This window comes from Canis lupus, chromosome 22 (assembly GCF_003254725.2).
Source record: "Canis lupus dingo isolate Sandy chromosome 22, ASM325472v2, whole genome shotgun sequence".
Taxonomy (NCBI): Eukaryota; Metazoa; Chordata; class Mammalia; order Carnivora; family Canidae; genus Canis; species Canis lupus.
The window spans coordinates 25,484,675-25,501,550 of record NC_064264.1 but is presented as its reverse complement, the minus strand read 5'-3'; the positions used below and the strand labels follow the sequence as shown (position 1 = coordinate 25,501,550).

At 35.3% G+C, this 16,876-nt stretch overlaps 1 pseudogene; it reads right to left on the bottom strand.

Annotated features, from left to right (window-relative positions):
• Positions 1-1,877: 1,877 nt before the first annotated feature.
• Positions 1,878-2,540, bottom strand: LOC112655824 (heterogeneous nuclear ribonucleoprotein H3-like; annotated as a pseudogene).
• Positions 2,541-16,876: the final 14,336 nt, after the last annotated feature.

Genomic DNA, 16,876 nt, shown 5'->3' with positions numbered 1-16,876 from the left:
GAAAGTTTTCTGATTCTAATTACAGTTTTTCTTCTATTACATGTGCTCTTGTGAGAAGATTGAAAGCATATATTTCATCAAGATTTAATGTATGTCATAATTTCATTAAATGTTAAATGTGTGAAAATTCTTCTAGATGAATTCAACCTGGCTATGAAGGCATTTGTTCTTGAGTCAATCAATATCAGGGAATATCTATTTTTCAGGGAATTATGGTATCAATATGAATATATAGTAGGCTTACTACTTGGGTGGTAATTGTGTCAGTGGCATGATAAACCATATATATGGGTAAGATAGCTTGCAACATTTAAACAAACATTCTTAAGGAAATGTCCTAAAACCAGAAATGAACAGGACAAAGACAAAGATCTAGGTAATTCTCTGTAAGTGTGTGCATGTGAATACATTTTGTTTTCATACATATGGTACCTCACAGGTCAAATTTCAGTTGAATATTAGAAAAGCAATCAAACGATGATCATTACAGAAAACTCAACTCACATTTAAAAAGCTCATATTCCAGAAAGAGACTGATACTAATCAAATAATCATTTTCCATTGATATATTCAATCATTCATTTATTCAGCTAATACTTATGAAACACTGTGAGAAATTATTCTAAGCACTGCAGATATAGCTATGTAAACATAAATGCAATTGCATGGCTATGAAGTGGTACAACTGGGACACCACATATTCTGCAACTGGAACACACAACTTCATCTGTCTGAAAGCAGAGGTCTTGTGAACAATTAACCATCTCATTTCCCTTCTTCATCTACCTGGGAAATGACAACTGAAGCTGGAGATTTATTTGAAGTCTCTTATGTAGTTCAAAAATACACATAATTTTGCATTATATATTTGTATTTTGTACCATACTGTAATAATACATTAAAGTATGCTGTATGGGTAACTCAGTGACTCAGTCAGTAAAGTGTCCAACTCTTCATTTCTCAGGGTTATGAGACCAAGCCCTACATCAGGCTCTATACTCAGCAGCGAGTCAGCTTGGGATTCTCTCTCCCTCCCCTGCTCTGCCCCTCCTCCTGCTCACACACTCTCTCTCTAAAATTTAAAAAAAAAAAATCTAAAATAAGTTGTAATAATACGGAAGTATTAGTTTTCATCACCCCCCATTTAAGTAAAATTGATTTTTGAAAGCAGGTTTCTTACTGAGACTTGTTTGGGGAATGATAAGCAATTATTTCAGCTGCAGGATAATTGTAAATATGTTTTATAAGAAGTACAGGTACTAAGACTAGAGATATAGAATAAGAAATTATTCCTTAGGCCCATAAATACAAAGACAATTTAATGTTGTATTTAGAGAAGATTTATGAATTCTTTTTCATACTATTAGGATTATTGATATCTACCCTTTGGAAGAGTAACAATCTATATATAGGCTCATCTCACTATAGAACACATAGTAGGAAATCAATAAATATTAAAGCATATAGTCTTGAGTGGTTTTACAGTAGCTCAGTTTAGAAGTGATGAGGGGTTTATAATTTTTTTAGTATAAAAAGTCATTAAGTCAAAGTATGCAACAGATAAAACCTATAGAAAAGAGATTTCTCCATCATAATCTGTTGCTTTAACAAATAATATTTTGAAAACACATTCCTTCAGTTATTATACAGTTCTTTTATTTATTTATTTATTTATTTATTTATTTATTTATTTATTTATTTTTAAGAAAGATTTTATTTATTCATGAGAGACACTGAGAGAGGGAAAGGCAGAGACACAGGCAAAAGGAAAAGCAAGCTCCATGCATGGAGCCCGATGTGGGTCTCGATCCCAGGACTCCAGGATCACACCCTGGGCTGAAGGCAGCCGCTCAACTGCTGAGCCACCCAGAGATCCCCTATACAGTTCTTAAAATACAAAAGGAACTAAATCTGTAAGAAAGCCTAGTAGACCAGATTCTGTTCACAGGACCTTGTATGTTGGTGGTTATTATGTTGTAGTACATCCCACACCATCCACCTCCACTCCTGCCACCTTGCCAAGAGTAACTTCCACTGCCTATCCACCATGGCCATAACCACACAAACCATCAGAAGTATTGTAGCCTTTGCTGTAAACCTTCCCCATTCTCATTCTTGCAACAGATCCATAATCTCTCTGACTACCCATTCCATCTCTGCTGTAAGTGTCCCATTCCAGAACCTCATTCTACACTAGAATTCAAGAAGAGTTTAATGTATTGGTGTTGTCTGCTATTCTTATCTTTAGACATGGTAGCTACTGCATCGTCATGTCAGACTCTACATCTGCTTCTATTGCTCTGCCACCAGCTCCAGTATCAATATCAGTTAGTATTGGACTTAGCAATGGCATTTTCAGTTACATTAAAAGGTAATCCTCTCATATATACAAAATGACCACCCAAAAAACCTGAACTTGCATCACCAGGTCCACCTAGCCATGTTTTACCGATTCCATCTTTCAATCTGTCATCAAAGCCATCGTTTCCATAGCCATAATTATTATAGCCATCATAGTTACCAAAGCCTCCATAACCAGAGATATTGGGGAAGAAAAAGACAGGACAGATGTCAGAGATGGAACAGATATATTATTTACAGAATTCTGTTTAGTCAGTCAACAAATATACAGTGAGAGCTTAATGTGTGTCAAGCACTGTGCTGAGTGCTTTGAAATACAGCCAAGTCCTAATTCAATATAGGAGACAAGAAAAAGATAACCCCATAGTTTGGAAATATTGTGGCTGTGAGAATGATGTTTAAGTGAATAGAATAAAGATGTCAGAAAGTTGGATCTGGATTGCTGGTACAGGTGAAAAAAGACACAATTGTTTTATTCAACTCCAAGTAGGAAACTTGCTTTTGTTTTCTAAGTAACAAAGTTAAAATGCTGCAGTTCCTGTTATTATTTCTGGAAACTACTTGGGAAAATATTTAGAAAAATCATTTCATCACCTTCCCCCCACTCCCAGCTGCGGTATGAAAGCTTTGATGAATACTTGATTTTAACTAAATGACCACCTTTCATATCACTGGCAATTTTACATAGCTGGAAAGAGCTGCAGAAATTTCAAAATGGGAAGTATGAAAATATGGCTCAAATATCATCATTATTTCTTTGATATTTCTTCATCTTTTTAATAATATATATTTTGTAATACATAATATTATTACTGGTTTCCTTTCTGAGATTTTTAGAATATTGATATTTTACTCTTCATTTGATTAAGCATATAGCTCCAGATTTTATCTTCAATCCACAATATTCCTTTTAAAGAGAGATATAAATTTGAATGGCTTTCCTTTTATGCCACTTCAGATTCCCCAATGAATATTAGTTTACAAGTATACAAGTACTGAAACCTCTCAGAATCCACTGATTTCTCAAAGAAAGTTTCATTTGGGAAATCTCTTCCTCTTGCCTCTAAAAACTTATTGTTATCAATATTATAGAGACAAGCATAGAGATGAAGGGTGTGGAGCATTTTCTAATATAAGGTTTCTGTGGTGTGTGTGTGTGTGCATGTGTGCTCATGTGTGATGTGTACACACACCCATGTGCTCATCCATGCCCATTGGTGGTGGTAAAATATTTTTTTACTCCTTTACAAATAAAAGTGTCTTATTCTAAAGAAGATACATAAACTATCAAATGCAATGTGATGTTTTTGTTAAATAATAAGCAACGGAAGCATACAGAAATAAATATTTCTCATGGAGGTAAAATATATACAACTATAAAATCATAAATATACAGGAGAATTATAATATGAATTTGTAAATTGTATGCAAATAGCTTGAAACCAGATCTATAAAGACATAAATAAAGCAACAAGACTGAAAGGTTTATATGTTGGCTTGTTTATAGAGTAGCACAAACATTTTTCTTTTTTAATTGGCAATTAATTTTCGGCAGCCATCTAGGTACTTTCATGTCAAATTACTTTTCCTACACTAAACAAGATTAGGCATCCAAGCAGCAAAGCACTTACGTGAAAAGTGAGAAACTGACTGTCAAGTAGATATTTTCCACCTATAACCAATTAAAATGTTTCTTTTTTTGATGAATGGGTGTTGTAATTTCACATTTTGTATTTTTACCTAAGTACATACCTGTATAACATCCCAGTTCATAAGGGCTAAAAAAGATGAGTATTGAGATTTCTGTTATTTCTTTCATGCAATACACCTTCAGAATGAAACAAGCATTTTTAATGCAGTGTAAAAGACAGAGCTTTCTTATGCTACTGCACACAAAAATATATCAACAGTACATGCACGTATATATGTTAAGTGTATATATGTGTGTTTGCGTGTAGATCTACATGTATGTGTTTTTAAGCCATAAACCTCAAAAAATTATTTCCATCAAATGATTTTTAGTTTCTCAGTTCTTTGTAGATTATCGTTTTAGATTAAAATGTAGAGATGCCTGTATTTAAAAATTAGACCATTGACACATAAGGTAAAAAAGTAATGTATTATTGATAATCTTCAAGTGAATGACATAAAAAGGAAAATATTGATTTTTTGGAAGATGTCTCATTTTTCTTACTTCACAGAAGACTGATGCAGGTTCATGAGCCTATCAATATTATTTGAATTAATGCATATTCCCTACTATTGATTGCTTTAACAATGATTGTCATAACTGATTTATGGGCACTTATGCCTGTTAAATATTTTAAGAGGTAAATATCAGATTTGTATATATAAGTAGATTGACTTGAATAAACAACAGGGTTGGATGTTAACATTATAACTTTTGATTTAATCCATATTATAATACATTATGCAAGATGTATTTTTAAGATAGCAGCAAAAATCCAACTAAAAGTTGATATTAGATCACCTTGCTTACTAGAGTTAAGTGAAGAATTCTTCCCAAGGATAATGAAGTATTTTAAATTTTCAAGTAGCAATTCTCATGTCATTTGGAAATATATCTAACATTTATGGGAAAACCTAGGATCTATCAACCCAAATATAAAATTTGAGTATCATCGTAATATACTTAAAATTGACTTGTTTCTATTGCTTCAAATAGATCAGCATGTAGGATTATATTTCAGCTTTCTATGGCGACTGAATGATACCCAATCCTTCCCAAATAAATGAGACAAGGTGTGATAGTGTGGGAAGTGAAGAGAGGGTATATATTTTCTATGTCATCTTATATTTAGCATGAGTATCTTTGATTTGAGATGTTAGATATGCATTTACCAAGGAACCTACATTTTTAAAAACAAGTTTATTGAGGTATCACACTCATATCATATTCACTTGGTTTAAAAGTATAATTAAATGGTTTTTAAATTGACAGACTTGTATGAACATTACCACAATCTAATTTTAGGAAAATTTTGTTATCTCAAAAAGATATGTGGTGCCCATTGCATTCACTTCCTGTTCCTATACCCAACCCCAGACAACCACCAATCTACTTAATGCTTTTAAAGGTTTACTTTTTCTGGACATTTCACATAAATAAAATCGTCCAAAATGTGGCCTTTTGCATCCAGCTTCTTTCATTTAGCATAATATTTTAAAGGTTGATCCATGTTGCAGCATGTATCAGATTTCATTCATTTCTATTGCCAAATACCATTCCATTTTATGGATAACCACGATTCTTTATGCATTCACCAGTTGATGGATGCATGCATTGTTTCTACTGTTCAGCTATTACAGATATTTTTGCTCCGATCATTCATGCAGAAATCTTATTGTGGGCATATGTTTTCATTTATCTTGCATACTCTAAACATGGCTTTGCTGGATCAACATGGTAAACTTGGACTTGACTTTTTAAGAAATTTCTAAATTGAATTGGCTAAGCCATTTTGTATTGTTACCTACAGTGGATGATGGTTCCAGTTTTGCTATATCCTTGACTATTTGTTTTATATTTTCTTTTGATTATAGCTATCCTAATAGATGTGAAGTGGTAAGTCATTGTGGTTTTGATTTGCATTTCCCTAATGGCTAATGCTGTTGTACATCTTTTTGTAAGCTTATTAGCCATTGCATATATTTGTCAAGAAATGGGCATTCAAGTCTTTTGTACATTTCTAAACTAGATTATCTGTCTTTTGTTTGTTTGTTTTTGGTATCATATGTAAGAAATCATCATCGGACCCAACGTCATATGGAGTTATTTTTATGTATTCCTGTAAGGGTTTTATAATGTTAGTTTTCACATTTAGATCAATGATCCAGTTTGGGTGAATTTTGTTTTGGTGTGAGGAAGAAATCCAAATTCTTTCTTTTGCATGTGAATATTGTCCCAGCACCATTTATTGAAAAGACTATATTTCACCTCGCCCCCCCACCCCACGCCGCCCCCCCCCCCCCCCCATTGAATTGCCTGTTTTACCTCACATCACATTCTATCCCCCTTTTTTGGAATATCTCTTAACCTTTTCTTGACAACTGGACATTTTAGGTAATAACTCAGGATCTTAACTCTACTTACCTTCTCAGGGTTGATGCCACTGTTTTCTTAGTTATCATTTACCTTTTTAGTGAGTTGACTGAACTATATGCAGTTTATTTCAATTGTAATACACAGTTGTTTTTCTTGTTTTTATCTTTTTACCTGACTACTAGAATTGTCCCAGGTCAGTGTCAGCTACTTATTGGTCAAAAGTTGTGCATAAATTCCCTTGGCCTGCTGGATATTTTCCCTCTGCAATTCAATGCATGTATTATTGGACACTGCTATCATCATAGTTCAGAGTTTACATTTTTGTACCGTATCCTCCATCCCTTTTGCCTAGAATTGCCAACATGGATTTTTCCTGTATGATCACTTTTAGAGGGTGCAGGCTCTGACATGCACATAGTCTTCTAGATTGCCTATAATGGGTTTAATTTTATTGTTAAGTCTAGCTTATTAGTAATTGTTTCTGAGACATAGTAGCTTATTCAGCCAGTGTTTGGTTAGAGGTTGTGCTTAATTTAAGTTCCTAGTTCCAGTGAAGCTTCTGCTCTTTGCTTTGGATCTGTGTGTGACTTAGAGAATGTTTTCATTTCTGTCCCCTTTTTGCTCTAATTGCTCTGTGGTTCATTCAGCTTGTGCACAGCCTTTCTGTGCCCTGAGGTTACATGTGATCCCAGTAGTTCTTCTTGGATAGCGCTTTCCCTGGTTCTCTCTATTAAACTATTTGATTGCTCTGCCATCTTAATTTTTTTTCCTACTGGTAGAGCTATGTGTACCCTTTTAGTTGCTCTCTACCAAGATCACTATTGTTTATGTTATCTCCCCTTTCTCTCATGGGCATGGAATTCTTCGCACTCTTTTTCAAACAAAGTTTTCTCAGGCAAAACTGAAACCTTTTCTCTGTTGGGTCTTCCACATAAGTCTTTGCATAACTCACAAGGTCTGGAACCAGGGACAACGTCCCATTTCTCCTGGAGTGACACACCTGCTGTATGACCAGGAGATGGAGAGTGTTCCCATCTTATTGGCTGTCCCTTCCTTAGAACCTCCACCCTAGAAGCAAGATGGATTGGGGATCAGGATGCAGTATTCTGGTCCTGTAATGTCTGGAATAGAGATTTTTGCCTTGTAAATAGGGACTGGTTGACAGAAGGGAGCCTTGGCCCTCTGGGCTATGTTGGCCCAAAACACTGCTTCAGCAACATGTTGTTGGGGAAAATGAGATACCAGTGGTCTGCAAATCTCATGGTAATACAATTTTTAGACTGGGAACTGAAAGGGGAAAAGCCCTGTAAGGTGAAGCTTTTTGAGTGTAAGAAGTCAAAGGGTTGTAGCCTAAATGTCACATATGCTCACTGTTCTTACTAAAATTAAGTAGATTTTATTGAATGAATGTTTTTTTCATTTGTTGTATGTCCTCAGGACAATTTACAAAGACTTAAAATAGTGTTGTTGTTGGTTTTTTTATTTTATTTTTTATTTTTTTAAAATATTTTTTATTTATTCATGAGAGACATACAGAGAGAGAGAAGCAGAGACATAGGCAGAGCGAGAAACAGGCTCCCTGCAGGAGCCCCCTGATGCTGGACTGGATCCCAGGTCCCGTGATCATGACCTGACCAGCTACCCAACTGCTGAGCCACCCAGGCGTCCCTGTTGTTGTTTTTTTATTTAATTGTCTGCATATTAATGATTGTTTTGTAGAGGAGGGTTTGCCGAGCATTTTACTCTGCCATTTCAGGAGAAATCAGTCTCTTAAGGAATTTACTTTTAAAGATAAATATTTTGTTTCTGTTTTCAAAAAACTAAAATATTCATTTGCAGGAATAAACACTTTAGGGGGTCCAATATATTACAAACTTTTGTAAATGTTGCTAAACTCAAATGTTTCTGTCAAAATAAATATCTTGACTAAAAATGCAAAATGGCAGCCCTTTATCAACCAAAAGAAACACATATAATGCCATTATCGTTAACTTTTTTCTCTCTGAACAATATTTCATTGTTCTTGATAAAGTACCATTTGATACCACCAACACCAAAGTCATTGTTAGCATAAATTTTAATTGATAATATATAATCTAATTGCCAATCTCATTCTGCCCTAATTTATAATTCTACCTATGTCATAAATATGAATGGATAATTTCTAACATATACTATCAAGCATTTGTTCAAGGACTTCCTTTAATTACTTCCATTATTACTGATCCTGTGGTGTAGGTGGGAGAAATTTGGGTAACCCTTTGGATGCTACCACTGTTTTATGTGTCAAAATTGGATTAGAAACTATGCATAATGCAAATAACCATGTAATTATTTTGAATTTACAATGTATTTACTATGTAATTGCATAGTAAGTACCATATAATTACAAGATGATTACATGATTATTTCTGCCTTTTACACAGCTTTAAAAGCAAAAGATTTTGTTGCAATTATTATTGGCATTTATTGGTAAGTGTTACATAGTAGGGAACAAAATATTTATCATGTAATCAACGAAGCAAGCAACTGTTATTGTCTTTTTTCAGTTGCAAAAATATATTTTAAAGTTATTGGAGTTAACCTAAAACTGCTCTAAAAATCAAGTTTATTAATTAAAATAAAGTTATTACACTCAAAGAGTTAGCCATAAGTACAGAACATAGTTTGATATCTCTAAGATAGCTGATTATTCTATACATCATTCTGTTTACTATGGTTGTATATTTTTAATTGAAGCTCTGAATTTGAGGTTTTTAAAAATATTTGGAGAAAATTTTAATTGGCCAGAGTAGAAACTCAAGGACTAAAATGAAAATCATATCTAAAAATATCCATACTAATAGAATAAAACATATCATTATTTTCTTGTGTTTACCCATGCTTTAATTTCCCCAGTTTCATTGAGAAATAATTGACATACATCACTCTAAGAATTTAAGGTATACAGCATGATAGTTTGATTTACATTATTGTGCAATGATTACTGCAGTGGGTTCATTTAATATCCACCTTCTCATATAGTACAATAAAAAGAACAGAAAAAAGAAAAGGGAGAAAAAATCTCCTTGTGATGAGAACTCTTAGGATTTACTCTCTTATCAAGTCCTATATATCATATAGCAGTGTTTGCTATAGTCATCGTGCTGTACATCATATCCCTACTGCTTATTTATCTCATAATTGGAATGTTTGTATCTTCGCCACCTTCTTACCATCCCTCCTTCCCCAATCCTTTGCCTTTGGTAACCACAAGTGTGATCTCTTTTACTATGAGTTTATGGGGGGTTGTTTTTTATTTTGTTTTTACGTGTCACTGGTGAGATCATGCAGCATGTGTCTTTTTCTGTCTGACTTATTTCATTTAGCATAATGCGTTCAAAGTCCATGCAAGTTGTTGCCAATGATAGGGCTTTCTCATTTCCTTATGGCTGAATAATATCCCTTAATATTAATATATATGCATATATATTCACATACTACATCCTTTTATTGTATATATATATACATATATATGTATACAGATATACAGATATACATATATATATATATATATATATATATATACACACACGTACCACAACTTCTTTTTTTTTAATTTATTTTTTTATTTGGTGTTCAATTTGCCAACATATAGAATAACACCCAGTGCTCATCCTATCAAGTGCCCCCCTTAGTGCCCGTCACTCAGTCACCCCCACCCCCCCGCCCACCTCCCTTTCTACCACCCCTTGTTTATTTCCCAGAGTTAGGAGTCTCTCATGTCCTGTCTCCCTTCACATTTTCTCCTTTTCCCTTTATTCCCTTTCACTATTTTTTATATTCCCCAAATGAATGAGACCATATAATGTTTGTCCTTCTCCGATCGACTTATTTCACTCTGCATAATACCCTTCAGTTCCATCCGCGTCGAAGCAAATGGTGGGTATTTGTCATTTCTAATGGCTGAGTAATATTCCATTGTATACATAGACCACATCTTCTTTATCCATTCATCTTTCGATGGACACCGAGGCTCCTTCCACAGTTTGGCTATTGAAACCACATACCACAACTTCTTTATCAATTCATCCACTCATGGACACAGGTTATTTCTGTATCTTGGCTATTGCAAATAATGCTGCTATGAACATGGGGGTGCAGATAACTTTTTGAGTTGGTGTTTTGAATTTGTGTTTTCCCATTAGTGGTCTTCATGTGTTTATGAATTTTCTTATTTTCCTCTTGCTGTTGATTTCTAGTTTCATGGCACTGTGGTCAGAGAAGATATTTGTTATGATTTGAGTAGTCCAGGGTGTGCACTGGATTCCCTGTCAAGGTGAGGCCACTGGTTTTGCTCCGCAGATGAGGAAAGCTGCACACTGTGCTCTCCGTTCAAGTGTCACTGTTTGTAGGGTTTTGAATAGGCTCTGCATCTTCTCATGTGCTTTTCTTAGGTTCCCTGGTTGTACGCGCTAGGTTTGTATTCAGTGATGAGTGGTGCTGTGAATTCAATTCTTTGCCCAGGAGCAGGAGTAGAAGCAGCTCTAAAGCTGATAAAACCCTTTGTTTGTTGTTTTGACTCAAGCCAACCCACACTCCAAGTTCCCTGGCTGAATAGGGCCACTACCTTCACTTTGTAAATTATAGGCTCTGTCTGCCCTCCTCAGGGCTCAAGGCACCATGCAGAGGCATTGTGGGGCCACGCAGATTCCAGGAGTTGCCCTCAGCCCTTCTGGTCAGAGGTGGTGGGAAGGCACTTTTCACAATGACTAGGACTATATCTCAACTCCTTTGCCGGGGCAGGATGGGGAGAGGTTACTCTCAATTTCTAAAACCAGCTCTCTGTTTCAGAGATGCTAGGAGCTACCTCAGCCTTGGCTGTGAATAATCCCCCTGCCTGTACATTGCATGGGGACTTCTTTGCTTTGGGGAAAACAGCTCTGGCCACTCACCTCTTGGCTGCATAGCTTCTAGGACTTGTCACTAGTTCTCCTGGTCAGATGGGACCAGAAGACATTCTTCACAGAATGTAAGACTATGTGGCTCTGCTTCTTGGGAGTAGATAAACCTGGCTCTAGGACCAGTAAAACTCCTTGTCTAAAGATTCAATAGGTAAGTCTTCACCTGGCCAAATCCCATGGTCAGAATGTACCACCAACTTGGTTCCACAGATGAACAAAACTGCTGGCTAGGATTACTACTTGGGCACTGGAGGTATGTACTTGTTCGGCCAAGATGCATATGCTGATTGTTGCAAGCCCCGCCCCTGCTTCTCTGTCACAGTCCTGATCCCCAGTGGATTAGTCCCATAGGTTTCCCTGCAATTCCTGTGTGTGAGATCAAAGTAAGGGCTCCCATAAAGTGACCCTAAAGCTGAGGAGGGGGTGGTTGGCTCCATGAGCTTTCTCTTTCTACTGAGGGAACCAGAGGCTCAGAGGAGCCCTCTCCACATGGTGCTACTCTGACCTGAGGGAGGGGCAACATGATGAATGGGTAGCCACTTCCCTTCCTCTCCTAATGCTGTCTTCATATCTGTGGTGCTGGGAGTACTTCAGCCTCACTCCTATGTTCTAGGATTCTCTCAGTGGTCTCTTGTCCTGGAGCAGTTGTTGAATGTTCTTGTGAGGGGGAAGTGAGGACAGGAACAACCTATTTTGCTGTCTTATCTTAGTCACCCATACTTTTTTAACTTTATAAAAGTAAGCATTTTATTTTAGAGCAATATTAAAGTTACAGGAAAATTATAAAAGTGGTACAGAGTTTCCACATACCTTATACACCCAATTTCTATTAGTATGAACATCTTGCATTAATATGGTGTGCCTCTTGGTTGTGACAGTTTCTCAGACTTTCCTCATTTTTGATGACCTTGAGAGTTTTGAGGAATATCGCTTAAGTATTTGTAGAATATCTCTCAGTTGGGTTTTGTTGAAGTGGACTTCTTTTATGATTGGACTGTGATTATGTGTTTTGGGGAAGTAGAACACAGGGGTAAATAGGGTTATGTTAGCACATTGAGGTGCTAATGAGATCAGATTATATCAAGACTATATAAAATAAGTATGATTTATAACTATTGTTATTAACCTTGATTGCCTGTGTAAGGCAGTGATTGTCTGAGTTCTTTTTTTTTAATTTATTTTTTATTGGTGTTCAATTTACTAACATACAGAATAACACCCAGTGCCCGTCACCCATTCACTCCCACCGATTGTCTGAGTTCTTAACTGTAAAATTATTCTTTCTTATATCTTTCCACTCTATACTCTTGAAAAGATGTCAAAATTCATAACCCCACTTAAGTATAGGGAAGTTATGCTCAATCTCCTTGAGGACAGAATATTTACATACATTATTTGGAATTCTTCTGTATAGTAGGTATATCTGTTTTCCCCCATTCATTTATTTATTCAGTCATTTATTTATATCAGTATGACCTCATGGATAATTATTTTATGCATTGAGTTTTAATCTAATACTATATTTTTTTGCTCAAATTGCTTAATTTTTGACCATTGGAAGTTCCTTCATTTGGCTCCTGTGTCCCTTTGACATCCTGAGCATTGTGAATTCTGTTTGAGCAATTACATATAAAGCACTCTGTGCAGTAGTATGAAGATTTTTGTGTGGATATGTTATCAGATCTGTTGAGTAAATATCTAGGTGTGATTTCTAGAGTGTGTGGTAAGAGTATGATTACTTTTATAAGAAAGTATCTTCCAAAGTGGCTGTACCATTTTGTGTTCTCAACAGTAATAAAAGAGAGTTCCTTCTGCTTTACATGATTGTCAATGATTGGAATTGTAGATTTTTAGATTTAGTCATTTAAGTAGGCATTCAGTAGTATCTCATTGTTGTCTTAATTTGCAATTATTATGAGAAATTATATGAGCATGTTTTCATATACTTACTTGCCATCTATCTGTCTTCTTTGGTGAGGTATCTATTAGAGCTGTTGCCTATTTTTAAATTGAGTTGTTTACTTTTTATTGTTGAGTTTGAGAGTTCATTATGTAATTTGTGTATATAATTCTTTATCAAATATGTGATTTTGAAATATTTTCTCACAATCTGTGATTGTATTTTGCTTCTTTTAATAATGTCTTTTGCTGAGAAGTATTTAACTTCAATGAAGTATAGTGATCAATTTTTTCTTTCATAAATTATGCTTTTGATGTGTTCATATTAGTTCGCTAGGGCTGTTGTTACACTGTACCACAACCCAAGTAATTTAAACAACAGAAATTTATCCTCTCATAGTTTTGGAGGCTAAAATTCTAATATTAAGGTGTCAGTAGGGCTATGCTTTCTGTGAAAGTTCTAGGGAGTGATCTCTGCAAAGCTTTTCTCCTGGCTTCTGGTGGTTCTTTTGTTTGTGGCAGCTTAATTCCAATTTTCATTTCAAGTATTCCCTCTGTGTCCAAATTCCCTCCTTATATAAGGGCACCAATCATATTGGATTAGAGGCCTCTTTTACCACAGTATAGCCCCATCTTGACTTAACTAATTGCATTTCTGTAATCCTATTTCTAAATAAGACCATATTCTGGGGTACTAAGAATTAGGACTTCAACATATTTTGGGGGACCCAATTTAACCACTAACAGTCACTAAAACTCATCACCAAACTTAAGGTCACATAGATGTACTCATAGTCTATATTCCAGAAGTTTAGTAGAATTGCATTTTACATTTAAGTCTATGGCCCATTTTGAATAACCTTTTGGAAAGTTGGAAGATTAATTTCTAGGTTTATTTATTTATTTTTGCATATGGAGTTGCAGTTGTTACATTACCACTTGTTGAAAAGATTAGGCTTTCTTCATTGAACTGCCTTTGCTCCTTTGTCAAACAAAGAATAGTTGACTTTACATCTGTGGGCATTTTTCTGGGCCCTCTATTCTGTTCCCTTGGTCTCTATATCCATTCTTTAACCGATACCATGTTGTCTTAACTACTATATCTTTGAAATAAGTTTTAAAATCAGCCTGTGTGAGTCCTCTAACTTTTTTGCCCTTCAGTATTGTGTGGGTTTTTCTAGCTCTTTTGCTTTTCAATATGAACTATAGAATGAGGTACATTTTTCCATGTATGTGACAGGATTTCTTGAAAAGTTCAGCAATTATAACTAAAAGAGCAAATCATTAGCCTTGCTCTTTATCTGTGGCTAATATAATTTCTTGTATGAGTGACTCAGCTATAAAATAGAAACTTCTGCCTTTTAAGAGAAGAAAGCAAGAATGACTTCCCTAGCCCTCAGTTAATGTCTCAGATATGAAGGCATGGAAGGGACCATGCCTTTTTATGCCTTTTTATGGAGGAGCTTCTGCTTCTGCTGATGGAGGCTACATTGTTCACTGAAGTATTGCCCTCTTCTGTTCTGGTATATGCTACTGGTTCACACCTGGAGAAGCTTGAAAACCTAGGCAGTGCATTTCAATAGTATTGTACATAGAAATCCTGAAAGAATATTGTTGAAATGTGTATTCTGATTCAATATGTCCAGCATGGGCCATGATTTTGTACATTTAGCAAGCTCTTGAGTGATGCTGCTACTATTACACAAACTACACTTTGAGTGGCAGAGAGCTAGAGAAGTTTTTCTCAAACTTTAGCATGCATAAAGTGACTTAGGCTGTTTGTTAATATACAGAATGTTGAGTGTCATCTCTAGAATTTCTGATTTCATTAGGTATGGAAAAGATCCTTTGAATTTGAATTTCTAACTTATTCTCAGGTTACGTTGAGGCTGATGATCTAGGAACCATAATTTGAAAAATATTAATCCAGAATTCTAACCTATGACTATTCCAAAATAGAGAAGTACCAGGATTCTAGCTCATTTGACAGATTGGAGGAAAACAACAACAACAAAGAAAACCCCCCAAAATCTTCTCCCTACCCCTCACTGCTTATTGACTCAGCTTTTGGCTACATGATCAAAGCCTGATCTGCATGTATTTTGAGAGAAATTGCATTTGCTGGCAGTGCTGCTGGTTATAATAAAATGGTCCAGTCACTACCAAAGATGGTTTTATGTTAGCTTTTTTATATACATAGACAGTTATAGCATTACTATAACTATTACTGTAAATAGCATTATAATAACTAATATATAAATAATAATTTCATCCATAATTTAAAAAGGAAGCCAAAATTGTTACTCATACTACATATTTTCAAGAATACTAAAAAAATATAGAAAAAGACATGTAAGTAAAGAAAGCTGACTGACTAGTAAGGTTAGTTCTAAGTTGTTCAAGTGAGAAAAACCAAGCCATGGAATCAGAATAGGTCACTCTTAAGGCATCAATATAATTGAAGGCATTGGAGGAAATCTACCATTTTGATACAAATTCTTGTGATGACTCAAAAAAATATTGCAACATGAGAGATTTGAGAACTGGATAACAATTTTTGGAAATAATAAAAACAAACAGGATGATTTGTGAAATCAATCAATGTTAAAGAAATCAAGAGAAAACGAAAAACTCAAAACAAAACAGACTTCATCTTGTGGGAAATGATTGTACCCTTCCCCAAATGCTAATGGGTATTCAAACAGTTGCTGAGTCTTAATACCGAACACTTCTTTCTCTCACATTTTGTACTTAATTAAAGCAAATCCATAACCAAATGCATATTAATTTAACCACTCCCCACCCGCCCCACTGCTAATAGCCTGGGCAGCAATGTTTTCCTTTCAGTTGCTATTAACATACCTGCTTAAATTCCCCTTTGCTTTCTCCTATGTGCCCAACATTGTATCTTTAACATTGGCTCAGAGTGATCCATTTAAAATAACAGACCAAATCACTGATTTTTTTCAAAATTCTTTAGTGATTTTTTACCACATGCTATAAACTCATTTATTACTAATCCTCCAAAGCATCTCATAATTTGGTCCTTGTTCCTTATCTTTTTGGTCTTCTCCCATTACTTATTCCAGGCCTCACACCTGCTGGCCATGCTCTTGCCTCAGTGTCAGTTGTTGTTCCCTTTGCTTGCTTCTCCAGAAATCTACAAGTTGCCCCCTCACCTGCTTCAGTCCTTGATCAAATGTCATCTTCACCATCAAGCCTTTCTTGACTGCTGTGAACCAGTAACTGCTTCTGTTCCCACACTCCTTCCTCCCTCCTCTACTTTAGATTTCTTCACAGCACTCATTACTGTCTGACATAAAACATAGTTTTCTCATTTGTGGCTTATAGTATCCTGCTATATTATAGGCTTAAGCAAATACATTTTTTTTTTTTTTTGGTGGAGGTGGTGACTTTTTGTTCATTACCGTATACTTAACACTTAAGAGAATACTTGATAATTCAAAACAGAAATACAGAAGATGGGAAATTATCAGTGAACATACAAAATATGTGAAAGACAAATCCAGAGAATCTTAGAACTGAATAATAAAAGTTCAATGGAAAAGAAAAGAAGCCAGGTAAAGAAAAAATAGTCAAATTAGGG